General features: G+C 38.8%; 1 pseudogene; it reads left to right on the plus strand.

The window, feature by feature from the left end:
• The first annotated feature begins 9164 nt into the window (after positions 1 to 9164).
• Positions 9165 to 13604, plus strand: LOC147004955 (uncharacterized; annotated as a pseudogene).
• The last annotated feature ends 3084 nt before the right edge of the window (positions 13605 to 16688 follow it).

Consider the following 16688-nt stretch of genomic DNA (forward strand, 5'->3'; position numbering starts at 1 on the left):
AGAGAAAATCTTAGATATCTTAGAGTTATCTTCTTTAAATGACTCAGGAAGTAGTTCCTAAAATCTGTGACACTTGGAAAGTAATTTTATGCCATGATGAGGACAGTGGAGTAGGTCTAAGAAGAGATATGACAGTGTTAACCACAGCTATATTTTGCAACAATCGCATATTGAGTTCTATGTTCTGAAATAAGAAACATCTTAAAAGTAAGAAATAGCTTAAGTATATACATTTCCAGGAAAAGACAGAGAAGGAACTGTTTCTAGAGGTGGGTGTCCAAGACACTGGCACAGGAAGAACAGATGTTTTCATGATCCAGGACCCCAAACAATGTTCTGAAAAGTGGTGCAAATTTGTTAGTTACCATGCAGCCACTGTTCTGAAAAGCATTAATGAAAAGGGCTGGCTGGAACACCAACAGAGTTTACTACTTATGCTTTACAACTAATGCGCAAGTACATCTTAGAGATCATAGTCTTTTAATACACTTCCTGTTTTTTTTTTATTTTTTTTGCAAGTTGTCTTTGTCTTAAAATAAAATGTACATCATTCAAAAAAAATGAGCAAGTGCTTATGAGACACTCTGATGGGAAATAAGTTAGATTTTGTATTACATGAAAATTCATCTTGGTAGGTCACAGAACCCTAAGATAAGTTATGATCTTAGGAATGTTATTAGTGAATTGTCCTACACATTGGAGCAAACTCTGTCTTGTCACACAAGGTAAGTGACTGTTGATGACTACTGAGCATGTGAAGCAGCTGAGAATGCGACTTAGTTAATATTCCTCACTAAGATGTGGATTCAGGGTCTGCATTTAAGCAGCTGTGCAATTAAGAGGATTACATTGAGTTTTCAAAAGTATTTAATCAACTGCTGACTTCATATCTCCTGTGAGGTATAAAAAGACTTCTAAAATTATGCTTTTCATATTCAAACAGTGGCATTTTTCAATAAAATGATAGTAGACAACAAACACAAGTGTTATAATTCCCTAATGTAATAAGCTATACTGAAATCATACACATTGTAATAAAATCTATAAATAATTTTGATTATTCTAATTTTGAAAATATATATTTATACAGTTTGTCATTGTAAAGGTGCCAGTTATCAAAAGGATTCTCCTCTTTTCATATTAACTTTCACATAAAGAATAAACTCCAGTTACAAGGGGTAAAAATCTCAACAATAAAATATTTTAAGCCTAAAGAGAAATGTTGACTTTAGGCGTTCCATACTAAATTAAAGCTGAGAGGAAATGGTGGGGTGTTTGTTGACTCTTAAACAAATATGATATGGCATATGTAGTGTATTCAAATTACTTTTACATTTTTTTAATGCCCAGAGGGTTAAAACTAAGGTAATGAGGTGAGGAGTACTTGTAATATATTTAATAAAAAACTATGGATAGCTAATAAATTTGGTGAAGTTTTTTAAAGTAATGGGTTATTTTTTTAAATCCACATACTTCAGTAAATAAAGGATGTTGCATTATGTAAGCAACATTACATAACTACTCACTATTTGATGTTGGGTTTTCCACTTTGTTGTACACTCTTATAATATAATATGTAAGATTGAGCATAATAATGAAAAGTATTAAATTTTACTTGTTTTATTCTGTGTTTGTATGTGTGTGTGTGTGTGTCTGTGTGTAGACAAGAGAAGGGAAGGGAGAATGGGAATAAAAGGGTGACACTGAGGAAAGGGAGCGTTTCATCATACATGAATAAGGATTGGAATATCTGTGTAAATGTACTGTACAGTTTAGGTACAATAAATATTAAACATGGGTCACGATGCTGAATGCAAGCATGAGATGCATTAATAGTTGGCAAAATATGACCAGTCTTCTTATTTTGTCTTGGTGCTTACTGAACATGAAATGCAACACTTTAAAAGTAAAACAAAATTGGAATTCATATGCATAATAGTACAGATAATGCTTATAGTCAACTTGTAAATGTTCCCCTAACCCTTTGTAGCAAGCTTTTCTCAGGTTAAAATAAAACTAATTTTCCATACATTGTTGAAGGTATAACTATTAGTGACGGAAGTTTATCTATGGATTATTTTCACAAAATTTATATTTAGTATTCCAGCAATTGACTCAATATTTTGTATAATTAATAATTCAATCTTACCCACATATACAGTTCCATCCATAAATCTAATACTGACAAATGAATATGTTATCTCAAAATCCACATGAACAGTCAAACTAATAAATACAGAATTGACTATTCAAATAATTCTGCACTTTATTTCTCAAAGTTAGTCATGGAACGGGCTCAATATTAATATGTAAAGATTAACATAGAGAATTTGTTTGTTTTGTTTGTATGTCTTGGTTAACCAATGAATTGTGAGGATTACTTGAAGCATCGTGGCCAACTTTGACCATTGAAGAAACAATTCCTTGTACTCCATAGCCTTGTGCAAGAATTGCTCTTTGAAGAACCTTATCCTGTTGTTGAGTTCCAATAATGGTAAATATCATTCATTTAGAGTTATTCCATGCTATCTTAAAAAATTTATAATTTTTAAATATAATTTGGTATTTTGTAACTTTGAAAAGCTCAGTTACTTTGAAACTGAGTTTGTTTTTTTCTTTTTTCTTCTTCTCTCTTTTTTTTTAGACAGGGTTTCTCTGTGAAGCCATGGCTGTCCTGGCACTCACTCTGTATACCAGGCTGGCCTCAAACTCAGAAATTCACCTGCCTCTGCCTTCCAAGTGCTGGGATTAAAGGCGTGCACAACCATGCCCACCTGCTTTCTTTTAAGAAAATGAATTTTAAAAATAAAACTTGGCTTTTTTTGATTCACCACTTTCTTAATTAGGAACTGTTCTTGTCATAGTTGTATGTTTTTATCAATGACAAGGTCCTTGTACATGACTGACTTTTTCAAAAGCTAAGGCCTACAAGTAATTTTAACACGTACGATAACTTCATTAGTTATAGTAATGTTTCAGTTTTTATAGTAAATATCACATTTTTAAATTAATACTTTCTTAATTCTTCAAAATATTTCATTCAAGCACACAATGTATTTTCATAATATTCATCAAATATCTTCCCTCAGTTCTCTCCAAACCTGACTTTTCCATCTCCTTCTTCCAATTTCATGTACCTTTTTGCTTTCTTCAATTACCCATCAAGTCTATCTGTGCTGCCAATGTAGCCGTAGGTCTGGGGCCATTCATTGAAGCATGGTGAACCTACCAGTAGCTTTACCCTTAAAGAAAACTGTGTCTCCTTTCCCGTTATCCTTCAGCTCTCAACAGTTGGACAGTAATTAATTGGGGATTCATACTATAACATGTTCTGTCTTGACTTTAGCACAGTCAACATCCCTCAGCGGGTTCATGGAAACAGTAGTCTTTTCATGTCCAGAGGCTACCACTCCATTTCCTGCTGCTCCTCCTCATGCCTGGTTATAGTGTTCTTTCCAGCCCTCTTCTTCAGTGGTCTCTGAGAAGATGGGGGGAGAGAATCATGTAGATATCCCATTTATTTGTGAGTACTACATAGAAGTTTATTCTATTCTACACACTTTGATCAGTTGTGCATTACTGAGCTAAAAAATTCAATGCACAAAAAATTATATGATGAGTTCTGAGAACTTCAGTAATTCATGGTCACAGAAATATGAATTTAGAAGATAGTTTTATACTCTGCCTTTTTATTTAAATAATAGTAATTGGTTCACCTCTGAGGCTTTTGAGCTAACCAACAATAGATTTTTCTGACCAGATATGCACTACCAGCAAGTATCTTCTCTTATGGAGCAGGCCTTAAATTCACGTGCAAAGTGGTTGGTCACCTCAATATCATTAGATGAGTACCATTGTTGTGCTCATATAGACACCTAGATAGATGATGATACGTAAAGAGAGAGAGAGAGAGAGAGAGAGAGAGAGAGAGAGGGACGGAGAGAGAGAATAGAGATATTAATATATGCACATATCAACAGAAACATTGTGATGCAAACATTGTGAACATTAGCAGCATCCATAGCACTGTATAAAACATACACTAAATCTCTGTGTTAAATGAACTCTTCAGTGAAAATATTACTGCAGATCCTAGAACATTCACAGGAATATTAACCATAAAGGCAGAAAGAAAAGCATGTATGTTTCTCAGAGTATGTGCCTTAGTCTGAGCTTCTATTACTGTGGAGAAATAGCACAGCCAAAAAGCAAGTTGAGGAAGAAGTAGTTTATTTAGCTTATACATTGCTGTTCATAACCAAAGGAAATCAGGACAGGAACTTAATTAGAGCTGGAACCTAAGGCAGGAGCTTAACTAAATGTCATGGAGGGATGCTGCCTACTGGTTTGTTTCCCTTGGCTTCCTTAGCCTCCTTTCTTATAGAACTCAGAATCACCAGCCTAGAGGTGACACTACCCACAATACATACGGTGTGCCCTTTCCCATTGATCAATAATTAAAATGCCTTACAGCTGGATTTCATGGAGACATTTTCCTAACTGAGGCTCCTTCCTCTCTGATGAGGTTCACTTGTGTAAAGTTGACACACATAACTAGCCACAAGAGTATCTAACCACTGAAGCCAGGCTAAAGCAGCCGAGGACTTGTGACTTTGGCATGTGTGTACCATTCACAAGGAACTCTCCATGTACACTGTGCTTTTTGATATCATCACTTAGCTTTTGTCATGACTACTGATTGTTCTCATGTCCTAGTCACTCTGATTTACAGTATTTAAGCCTTTGTTTGGCTTAATAATTACACAATAATTACAATTTCAAGTGATTCCATATTTGGCTGTAATCATTTTATGAACTAGACTTTTATGCTCTTCCCCGTGATAAGTTACTTAAGCAGATTATCACTTGTTGACTTTACTTAATGCTTGTGTTTACTAAAGTTATTTCTTCAATCGAAAACATCTTTATTCTACAAGCTATGGTATATTTAGAGAAAATGGGAAACCGGTTTAGAAATAAATATAACTAATACATTTTCTTCCAAATTACTATTGGTAAATAAGATTAAAATAAAAGTCATCAAACTTTAAAATACTGAAAATGGAGCCATCATGCAAAATGGCTAAATTTTATTTCCACTTGAAATGATGGATTGTTTAAAATTTTTGTTTCAATTGCAGTTTTATAAAATACTGATATTTCATTTATAATATTTTAAAACTTGTGAATGTGAAAATATGTGTGCTAAGTAAGTTTTTTCATTGTAGAAGAACATCAAACATCAGGTCACATAAATGCAGGCATACATTCTGTTAATTCTTCTCTATGCTGATTTAATTAACAACAATTAATTTAAAATATATTAACAGTAAAAACAGTTTAGTTCGAACTATACTAATAGTTTTGCAAGACTTCTGATTTAATTTTAAGATAATACAATATCATTACTTTTACCCTGTGTAATTAGCATTGGCTTTTCATTTTAATCTTTGTGTTTTAGTTTTTAAATATCTCTTTTAAATAAACTATTTCTCTTTTTCTTTTAAGATAAAAAGAGTCACTGGAAATAGATTAATTTATATCTGCATATAATTGATTTTTGAGAACTTATATCACTAGATCCAAGAGCCTTGTATGGGTGTATATGTGTAAGACTTCTCAAAGACCATTATTAATTTGTCATATTTTAGCTATATACTCCTTCTAAATCATGGGCTTAACTGTCCTATATTTCCCTTTCTTGTATGGCATGAGAGCTTGCCAAATAGAGAGAAGATGGATAAGTTTTGTAACAAGGGTAATGAATGAGCAGACACTCTTCTCAGTAGGTTATATTAACAGAGGCATTTTTACAATGTTTACAGACCTTTGCATCCACTCCTCTGTCACAATTGTGTTACTCTTTCTGTTCCTGAATGAAGTACTTTATAGCTTTTTCTACACAATCGTCCATTATTTCCATTCATAGTTTCCCACAGTTCTGTGTTCTTGCCATTCATTCACAAAAGCACACACACTCACACACACACACACAAACACAGAGAGAGAGAAAGAGAGAAAGAGAGAGGGAGAGAGATATCTAATTATTTTTTATTAATCTTTTTGTTGTTTTGTTTTGTTTTGTTTTAATTTCTGTATTTGCACAACTTCTTTGGAACAGACAAACTAATTGTAGCCAAAATGGAATCTCTCCACTCACATACCTTGCAAAAATCTTAGTCTTCAAAATAAGGCATCTTGGAAGTGTATGCATACTATTTGTGAAGTCTAAGATCAACCACATGTCAGCTTGGTCAGTCAAATAAACCTTTGTGATCAAGCATTAACCAGAGTAAAGTTCAACATGTTTTTTGTTGACAAAGCAACTAGAACATCAGTTGTAGTTATACCAGAAGCATTTTAGCTTTACATCTTTAGCTCCAGAACTTGCAAATAAAATGATTGACTTTAGTTAAAAAGTAAAGTTGTAATTCCTTTTTTAAGTGAGCTGACAAGAAGTAAGAGGCCCTGATAATTTACTGATAAGTGGATATTAACCCAAAAGTTCACAATGCCCTTGATACAATCCAGTGAGCCTATGGTGCTTAGAAGGAAGATCATGGTATGGATAATTCAGTCCTGCATTAAAGATAAAACAGGATGATCATGGTAGGTGGAGGTAGAGTGGGACCTGGGAGGGAGAGAGGAGGGGGAGGAAATAAGGGGGGCAGCATAAGGTACTGTAAGGGGTTAGAGAGAGGTACAAAGGGTCAGGAAATCAAACAAAAATATGTAGGGTCTGGGGGGGGTGAGGAACAAAGGATCGCCTCTTGAGGGTCTCAGACATCAGGAAAACGTGAGGCTCCCAAGAATCAAAGGGAATGACTTTAGTCAAAATGCTCACAGAAGGGGAAGATAAAACCTGTACAGACCATCTCCAGTGGAGAGGTGTGCCACTGCCCACCCTCACCCGACTCCTATCCCCTACATTGCCCTCTGTCTAGGGTTGGTGTTTACCCACCAATCTCAAAGTTTTTAACCCAGAAATGTTCCTGAGCCAATGAAGAACAGAGACAAGAAATGGAGCAGAGACTGAAGGAAGGGCCATCCAGGGACTGCCCTACCTGGGGATCCATCCTGTCTGCAGAAACCAAACCAGATACTGTTCTTATGATCAAGAGGCACTTGCAGACAGGAATCTCAAGTGACAGTTCTTTGGGAGGTCTGACAGTTGGAACCAACCATTAGACTGACCTCAGGGAACTCCTTGTGGGAGCTTGGGTTAAAGCTGGAAGTGCAGAGGGGGTTTACAACTCTATTGGAAGAAAAACATCTGCTGGCAGGACCACCCAGTGCTCCTGGAGACTAGACCACAAACCCAGGAGTTTATAAGGAGGGAGCTATAGCTTCAGATACATTGTATCAGAGGATGACCTTGCTGAAAGCAATGGGAGGTGTGGCCCTTGGTCCTGGAGAGTTTTGATGCCCAGTGTAGAGGGTTGTTAAAGCATTAGGGAAGGAAAGGGTGGGTGTGGGAAGGAGCATGCTCATCCAGGCAAAGGAGAGGAGGAGAGGGCAGATATGGTTTCAGGGGTTGTTGGAGGGGTATGAGATGTAATCAAATGGAATAATTAATATATAATTTAAAAAAAAACACACATATGCCAGGCATTTCTTTTTACAAATGAAGACTCAGGAGCCAGCTCAGAGAGTCAGGAAAAGCACCCAGCTGACCTTCCTACTCTGCTGACCTCCCAGAAGGAACACATTCGTTATCCCTCTCCACACTGTCTTAAATATCCTTGAACTTAAAGACCTTCCTTTGGTTTAGTTATTTTCATTCCCTTTCAACTGGTTAATTCTTCTGCCTCTTGACCTGGAGTTGACTTTATTTTGTCTTCCAATAAAGGTGTGTGCTACACCTGAGCCAGACAAGAACGTTCAACAAACAGAAAGCTCTTGGGTTAAAAGTCTGTGCTAGGGATGAGCTACACCATAAAAATGGTTTTGGTTAGTTTGTTTTTGTTTTTGTTTATGTTTTTTTTTTTCAGAAAATAGCACAATCTTGGGGTTTATAATGGGATCAAATATCGTGCATCAGATTCAGCAATGTTCCCACCCTTATATTATTAAGCTCTCTGACAGTGCTCTGGTTGTTTCTAGGCATGTCTGAGTGCATCAACATGGGCATACCAGGATCCCAAGGACATCAGAACTGGGCTTTTGAACCTGTTGCACATGGCCAACAGGGACCTAAAAAGCACCAAGGAGACAACTGATCCTTATCACTAGGGATAAATCCCTCATCCCTCTTGTAACATAATTTACTGCAAGATGTCACCATTCCTGACCATGGCTCATTGTCCTATGTGCTGCTGAAAGGAAAGGTTCCTGTCCAGGGTTCACCCAACAAACCACAGAAACACTGAACTCAGTTAAACAATGTTCCACAAAGCTCTATATAGGACCTATTCAATTCAGAGTCACTATGCACTGTTATAACTAAATTGGCCTGATTAGAATTGATCACTTCACATGTGCTCCCTGTGGTTTTGTTTTTGTGTTTGTTTGTTTGTTTTTCTTTATAAGTTAACAAAGATTGATGTCTGGAGCCATGGCTCAGCACCCAAGACCTCAGCATATTCAAACTGGTGTGATTTCTCAGTAGTTTTTAATGGCTCATTTGATGATTGAAGAAATTGTAAGATAGGATGAGACATTTCTGAGAAAGGTTTGGAAGGGAAACACTCAGTTAGATACATAGGAATTACTTAGGCAATGCCAATCAAGACTGGACAAACCCTGGTTTTGGAAGGAGGATGTGTTCAATGGCTGTGTGCCAGGAAATGGGTATCTGTTTGTGGAACATTGTAAGATTAACAAATGTCATTCAGAACATAGCAGGATGTGATCACCAGGACCTTCTTCTGAGTCAAGTTATTTTTCTATAACAGTGATTGGCAGGCTTATTACAGCAACAATCTGAAATAGGTGGTAACAGATAACAAAATGGCTGTAGCTATACTGGCAGGTATACACCTCAGCTTCCTGTCAGTACAGGGAGAACATTAGCAGGGAGGCAAAGGCTATAGCCCATGACATCAGCAATCTCTTCTTGGAAAAATCTATTGTCTCCTGGAGAGTTCTTGGCATCTCCTGTGATGTCACCAGTGTTGTAGCAACAATCTCACTTAGGATTCTCACTCAGTGTATAGCCACTAAGTTGGTGAACATGTTTTCTCAACTCTGCCATCTTTTTGGGAGATCCAGTGTGGATCGGAGAGAGGACAGAGGGAGGAGGGAGGATGCTGGCCTTCCATCTGAGAGTAATGAAGGACGAAGGAGGTGGACTTGGAGAATGTGGCGTAAGTCTTGGGAAGTGGATGTTGAGCTCCCTGGAAGGGGTGGCCTGACATGGCCTTTCCACTAATGGGGCACAGGAACTGGAGTCTCTGGGTAGCAAAAGAATTCAATAATTATCAAAATTCTTGAACATCAAGGATTTCAGAACATTACTTTCTCCATCCCCTAAGCAGGAGTTGGCAAGGCCAAAACTGTTATGCTAAGAAGTATTTACATTCACTGAGGATTGTGGGTGTTACATGGGGACGCAATGAGACCATCAGGAGTCACAGAGGGTCTAACCTATGCCCTTTTAGGGAAGGGCATGAATGTATTTCACTCTCAGGGTTCTTTAACTTCAGTGGCTATCTGGGTGTAGTATGATGGAGAGAATTGTGCTCCAGGTCATGACCTCATGTTCTCAGAATGACTCTGATATCCTGTCCATGACACTTCCCACTTTACCTTTCTTTATTACCAGTTGTGAGTGGCATGCATTTCTATACTGTAACCACAGACCTGTCATAGTGGATACACCCAGACAGAGAAGGGATCCTATTGCTACTTCTTGGGTGTTTGGTGTTTCAGTAGGGGCAATTGATAGCATTTTGACCATGTTGTCCCACTGCATGACTTTTGAAGCCCAAGTCCTGAGCCTAGCATAAATGGGTAGGAGATCTGAGCATCTCCAAGCACTAAAGTACTTGAGAATAGTGATTTTATCATCTGACTTGTGAAACCACAGGAATAATGGCTCTGAAGCCAAATTGCACTCTGTTCAGCTGATAATCATCCTGAGTAAGCCATCTCTCTGGTAATAATAAGCATGTTTAGGGAGATAGAGGAAACACCTGGCTGTTTACATCTCCTGGTCTCTCTAGAATACTGGTAGAACTGAGAGCCACTGTGGAGGCCTCTCAAGCCCAGACCAAAGGCTTTCTGGTGTCACTAGTTTCCAGGCATGGTCTCTCTCTTGGTGGTCTGCCTACACTCTTTGAATTCTCACATGAAAGTATTTTTGTATTCTTCTACCTAAAGGGGCTCGAAGACACACATCATCCACTGCACCTGACCTAAGTAAGAATGAGTTCAAAAAGGAAAAGGAGAGGCTGACCACAGAGCTGCAGCTCCTTATCCAGAAGAGAAATGAGCAGAGTGATCACCTGAACGCTTTCAAAAAGAGATCCAACTACAAGAGGTATGCATTGCTCCAAACATTGTGGTGTCAGTCTGGGGTCTTCAATGTCAGCCTCAGCTTATCCTTTAAAGGAGGTGGGTTCTATGAAGCTGTACCACCAGATCATCCCTATGCCCAACCTCATGTCCATGCATGCTTCATAGTGGAGAGGCAGAACCTGAAGGTTGGTCAGGAGGGAGATGAGAAATGGGCTTTTCCGCTTCCTCCAGTAGAAAAGAAGGTCTTGTATTCTGAATGAAGAATTCAGGGATAGAGGCAGTAGAGAGTGAGTTCCCAGCATGCATTTGGAAAGCACTTGACAGGATTTGGCTTTTTAAGGTTATAGGTGATGTGAGCTTATGGTGAGTGTTTGTACTTGCCTTGCAGGTGACTGAGTGCTTAGAAGCTCCTCGTAGTATCTAGAGGGGCCTGGTCCCACATTTTCCTTCTCAGTGCTTGTCTAGAAGGCCTGAGGTTCATTCCTGTTCCTCTTTGTCTGTGTGCCTTATACTGAGAGACAGTAATGTCGCATACATTTCTTTTGCATCTCATTGTGCTCCTTGTTTCTGTCTCTCTCATTCTCTGACTGTTTCCTTTTCTCCTCCATATGTGTGTGTGTGTGCACATGTACCTACATGTGCATGAGTTTTGTATGTTTAATTTTCCCTCCAAACTTGGGAACCTATGAGATCTGTGGTTTGACTTGAGGATTTATTTTCATAACAATTTCAAGGTGATGTTAGTGCTGAAGTCTCAGAGCTCCTACTTTATTCAACACTCTTCTTTGCCTATGTGATCGCAGTTGTCAACACACTTGTATCTTTTGGGCATATTATAAAGCTGTGGTGATGTCTGATCACATCTCCAGGGTTATGTTTAAGGTCTGTTTCTATGTTAAAAGTTATTTAGGATTTACCACCCCAGTGGTGAAAACAGAAAAAAATGTAATCACAGGTTTCTGGTGGGCAAAGACCTGTGGCCTAGGATCTTGAGAACATAGCTGGTTAGACTGCAACATCCAAGCCTACTGAGTGAACACAGGGAGCCATGGAACCCTCCATCTTGATGCTTAGCTTCTGCTGTCCTGTACCAGGATAACAAATTTTCAAAGCTGAAGATCATCCCAGTATATAGAATCCAGAATGTGCTTTCCATGGCTGGGGTAGTCCAGCACTCAGCCTGAGAAATGTGTTCCTAAAAGCCCATGTTCATGGAGTTCTTTCTTCCTAGGACCAAGCCCTTGGAGAAGATAAATCCATTCTATGAACAACTGATATCAGAGAAGAACCAGATCCTGTCCTCTCAGTCCAAGTTAGAGAAGGGGATATTTGAGGCCCAACAGAACATCCAGGAGCTCATTAAGTGGAAATTCTACTTTATGTAAGTACCATTTAGCAAGCCAATCAACAGTGGAATGGCAATTTCTGCCTTCCTTGGGTTATGGACTGGAGAATCTGCAGTTCTGCTTCTATCCCTTCTGCTTTTAGGCATCAGTGTGCCTTGGGATAATAGACTCAGTTTTCATAACTCCGTAAGGGACTCTTACCCCTCCCAGCATTGTCCAGGCATCCTTAGAAGCCTCTCAGTAGAAGAGTGATTGTGCATAGTCATGATGCAGTACTGAGAGCCTGGTTCTCAGGCAGTGTTTTAGAGAGCTGAGTGTGACATAACATAAGGATAGAATGCCCTCCCTTTGATTCTGCTGATCTACTCTGATGCTATTTGCACCCTACTAATTGATGTTGCCCTAGTGCATTGGGCAGTCAATGATAGATGGAGATCCCTCTTTCTTTTGGAGAGACATGGACCCTCATTGGTGTTCAGGCTGTAGCAATAATTTCTTCTTCCCTGAAATGGCTGTTTGCTGTTTGTACAGCTGTCATGGATTTATTGAGATGGATTGTATTAGGTCTTCATGGGAACCAAGGTCCTGGTGGGGTTAATGGGCCTATACCTAAGAATGAGAGGAGGAGGCTGCAGGATCTTACTATGCAGAGGGTGTTTCCAGGAACATACAGAGCCAGATCATGATGGAAAAGAAGAATCTTATTAAGATGTCTGTCACACTGGAGCAAGAGAGCAAGGAAGTACAGATTGATTGGACTCTCATTGAGAAATATTTGGTTGACTTGAACCTCAATGGACAAACAGGAGCAGACCAGCAACCATGAGACCCAACAACTTCAGGTAGGGACAAACAGCTCAGTTATGTTAATGCTGTGACAACATTGCCCCATTGGATTAATCTTTGCTTTTCCCTACTGCTTTTCTAATCCACACTCCCAACCAGCCACCCACCTCATGGAATGTAGTTGTTCACTGCTCTTTTTATACACACATATTCTGGGAAGTTAGCCTCTTGTGAGAAACTAAATCATTGGCAAGTGTACCTTGCTGCACTGCTTTAATATGAAGTCTAGAAAAGGTGACAGATGAATAACATAGTATATTTCTGCATGTGTTCATGATATGTGGGATGATATGCAGAGTTTTGAGCAGCATCTAGGTCCTGGGACAAAGGTCATGCAAGGGTCATGTGACTTGAGGTGGGAAGAACCTTCCAGGGTTAAAATCGAAATGCAAATATCAAATGAATGCTTCTCATGGTCATTAATCTGGGGGGCATGTGGGCTTCTCCTTTTTCTTGCAATCCAATGAGATCTCTTCCTGTTGCCCAATTCTTGTTTTGCAAGCATAGAAGTCTGAGTGACAGCTTGCCAGTTCATGTGTTTGTGAGTGTTGTTTGACATTTTGCCCTGCATGTATATAACAGCAATGGTTTCAGTTAATAGATCAGTGTTAACTATCCTATTGAAGTGGTGGGAGACAGCAGTCTGAGAGCTGATATTTAGGTCTCCACCAAGGTTGTGTCTTAAGAACTGCCTTCCTCTCCTAGGACTCAGGGACTCCAGCAAGAACTGAAATGTGCACATCCCAGGAAGAGAGCCTCCTGCAGAATGAGTTTCCACCTCAGGAGCCCCCGCTGAACTCCATCCCCAACATTCCCAATCTACCTTGGATTAATCTTATTACATTCAGTACATTTATGCAATGTGAATAGGAGAAAGCCAGTGAGCCAGCTGATTCAGGGTGTTATTCCCTTTCCTGTTCTGGCAACACCCCTTGAGAGACATCTGAGGTGACTGCCCGGCCAACAGCAGTCCAAGAGGAGATACAAGCTGTAGGTCTGTACTTCTTAATATGCAGTGAAAGGGTGATGATGTAGAATCATTTTCTGTTAGTTTTGGTTAAAGTTTGCTCTTTATTGTTTTATTCGTGTTTTAGGTTTTGATGAAGTTATATGTTCGTGTTTGGTTTTCATATTTGGATTTTATTTTTATCTCTTTTTAGTAATTGTACTTTTAAAGCCTATTTATTAAACATTTTATTTCTTATAAATAAAAATTGATTTACAGCTCTTGACTCTTAAGACCATGTTCCTTATTCGGGTTTCCTCTCCCCTCCTGTAAACCTAGAACCCACAGTCAGAGATGGAGCTTTGTAAATGTCAGGCAGCCTGGGCTTGAGAGTGAAGTCAATGTCACCAAGGGGTATACAACAAGATGGTTTCCTGTGGGCAATGTGGCTTATCCCATGGAAACACACTTTATGATGCAAGCAGTTCCATACTGTATTCATGCTGCTATGTATTTTCCTACACCTAAAATATAGCACTCTATAACATACATTCTTGACTGGCACTGTGGACCAGAAATAGATTAATATACAGTCATTGTTCTAATGCTGCTGAGGAAATAAAAACATTCCCAAAGGATCTGGAAATAAATGAGGAAGGCCAGAGCCATGTGCCTCAGTCTTGTTTGCAATACAGCATCAGTGACAACCACACCAAAGAGATAATGGCTTTCTAAGTCAGGCTTTGAAATACCATTTGGTAGATGATGTTCTTGAACATTTGCTGTGGGTTTTTTTTTTTTTTTTGCTTGTTTGTTTTGTTTTGTTTTGTTTTTGTTCTGTTTAGAGACATTGTTATTTATGTTAATAGTTGTTTTTCCTACTGTATATCTGCACACAAAACACAAATAAACAAAAAAAAATATCAATGGCAACAAATGGTATTTTCTTGAAATCAGAAATAAAAGAGCTGTTCTTCTCATCTGTCCCCGAAATCTGAGCAGAGAATAGTTTGAAGAGTGAAGATACATGGTAGAGGAAAGGAGGGAGAGTTAATTTCTCACTTCCTTAACTTGAAACCAAGCACCAGACCCACTGTTATTAAGATCAGTACCAGGTGGAGTCCTACAACCTTACCTGAAGGGGAATACTCAAGAACTGAGTTGTTTCAATTGTATTAACCCTGTAGCAAACTGCTTCTAATACCCTCCCCAAAACATAAGCAGCAGAGGGGAGATACAGATTCTACCCACTCTGGGAGGGAACATGAGCACATAAGACTTAGTCTTGGATATCAATGCCAAGGGTTTCTACATGAACCCAAGAATTGGCAAAGATCTAAAGGCTGGTACCTATAAGCGTTTGCAGACAGCCCCTAAATCTACCCATATGTTAGTACTATCTTGGTTGTCAAGAATCGCCTTACTATTCATTTACTACTGAGCTAATTATTTTCTTCCTTTATTAATTTCAACACATACCTTTACTATTTACAATAATCTGGCTAGAAAATTGTATTCTTTCAGGGACTGAAATATATCATTTCATGCTTTCTTGTGCTGTAGGATTGTAAAGAAGAGATTCGATGGAAATCTAATACTTGGCCTTGTGTGTGAACTGACTTTATCTCTTACAGGTTTATATATATATATATATATATATATATATAAATTTTATTTATGTATGAGTATTTTGTCTGCATGTAAGTCTTTCTACCATCTATGTACTTACTACACTTTAAGGACAGAAGACAGGGTTGGCTTCTATTAAACTGAAGTTTTGTGCTGCTGTATGGGTATTGGGAGTCAGACCTGGGTCTTTGGCAAAGCACAGTGTTCATGACCTGTGAGCCATCTGTCCAGCCCCATTTTCTAGTTTTTAATGTTTTCCAGTTTTGTGTTTTTGACATCATGATGATAATACTTTGTACAGATATTCTTTTCTGGTCCAGTATAGTTAAACTTCTGAATGACTCTTGTGCTTGAAAATTCATTTGAGAAAAAAATTGGTTATAATTTCATCAATCGAATTGTCTAACTTCACAATTTATATCAGGTCTTTCTTTACCCTGGGGATTCTTAGATTTACCCTCAAGAGAATACAGTTATAGAAGGTTTTTTTTTTTTTTTAGTTTTTTATCATATTTACTAGATATCATTTCTGGAGTAGTATTTTCTATTGTTTGAACCTTGTATTGGACCCTTGAACATCATTCTTCTGCTACATCTTGTTTTTTCAATGTGCCTTTTATTTGCATATTTTAAACTCTTGTTATGTGATTTTTCTATTTGCAGAATATCTATTTGGACCTTTTTCAAAGTCATTTTCTTTTTTTGATTGTTTTTTTTTATTATTAATCATTCCGTTCATTTACATCTCAAATGATATTCCAATTCGTGGTTACCTTGTCCATCAACCCCCTATCCATCCCATGATATTCCACTTTTGGGTTACCCATCCACCACCCCTCCCTCCATCCCACATCTGCTCTCCCAACCTCCCTTTTGCCTATATGAGCGTGCTTACCCACCCACCCACAGTCTTCTGCTCCACCTCTCCAGTATCCCCCTACTCTGGGGCATCAAACCTCTCTAGGACCAAGGGCCTCCCCTCCTCTTGCTGTCCAGCAAAGCCTACATATATATCTGGAAATAAAGATCCCTTGGTTGGTGATCTAGTCTCTGAGTGACCAGGTGGTCAGGCCAGCCTGTATTGTTCTTCCAATGGAGTTGCCATTCCCCTCTGCTCCTGCAGTCTTCTGCCAGCTCCCCCATCAGGTTCCCTAAGTTCAGCCTGATGGTTGGCTCCAAGCATTCGCCTCTGCTTTGGTCAGTTGCTGGGTGGACCTCTCCAGTAACTGCCATAATTGGTTCCTGTCTGTAAGCGCCTCTTGACCACAACAGTGTTGGGTTTGGTGTCTGCAGACAGGATGTGTCCCCAGGTGGGAAAGTTCCCCGGGTGACACTTCCTTCAGTCTCTGTTCCATTTTTTGTCCCTGTTCTTCCTTTGGACAGGAATATTACTGAGTATAAAGAAAATTGAGATGGGTGAGTGGCTCCATCCCTCGACCAGCATCTGTGCCTATCTACTGGAG

Source organism: Mus caroli, unplaced genomic scaffold, assembly GCF_978045245.1.
Source record: "Mus caroli unplaced genomic scaffold, Mus_caroli_1 scaffold_4, whole genome shotgun sequence".
Classification (NCBI taxonomy): domain Eukaryota; kingdom Metazoa; phylum Chordata; class Mammalia; order Rodentia; family Muridae; genus Mus; species Mus caroli.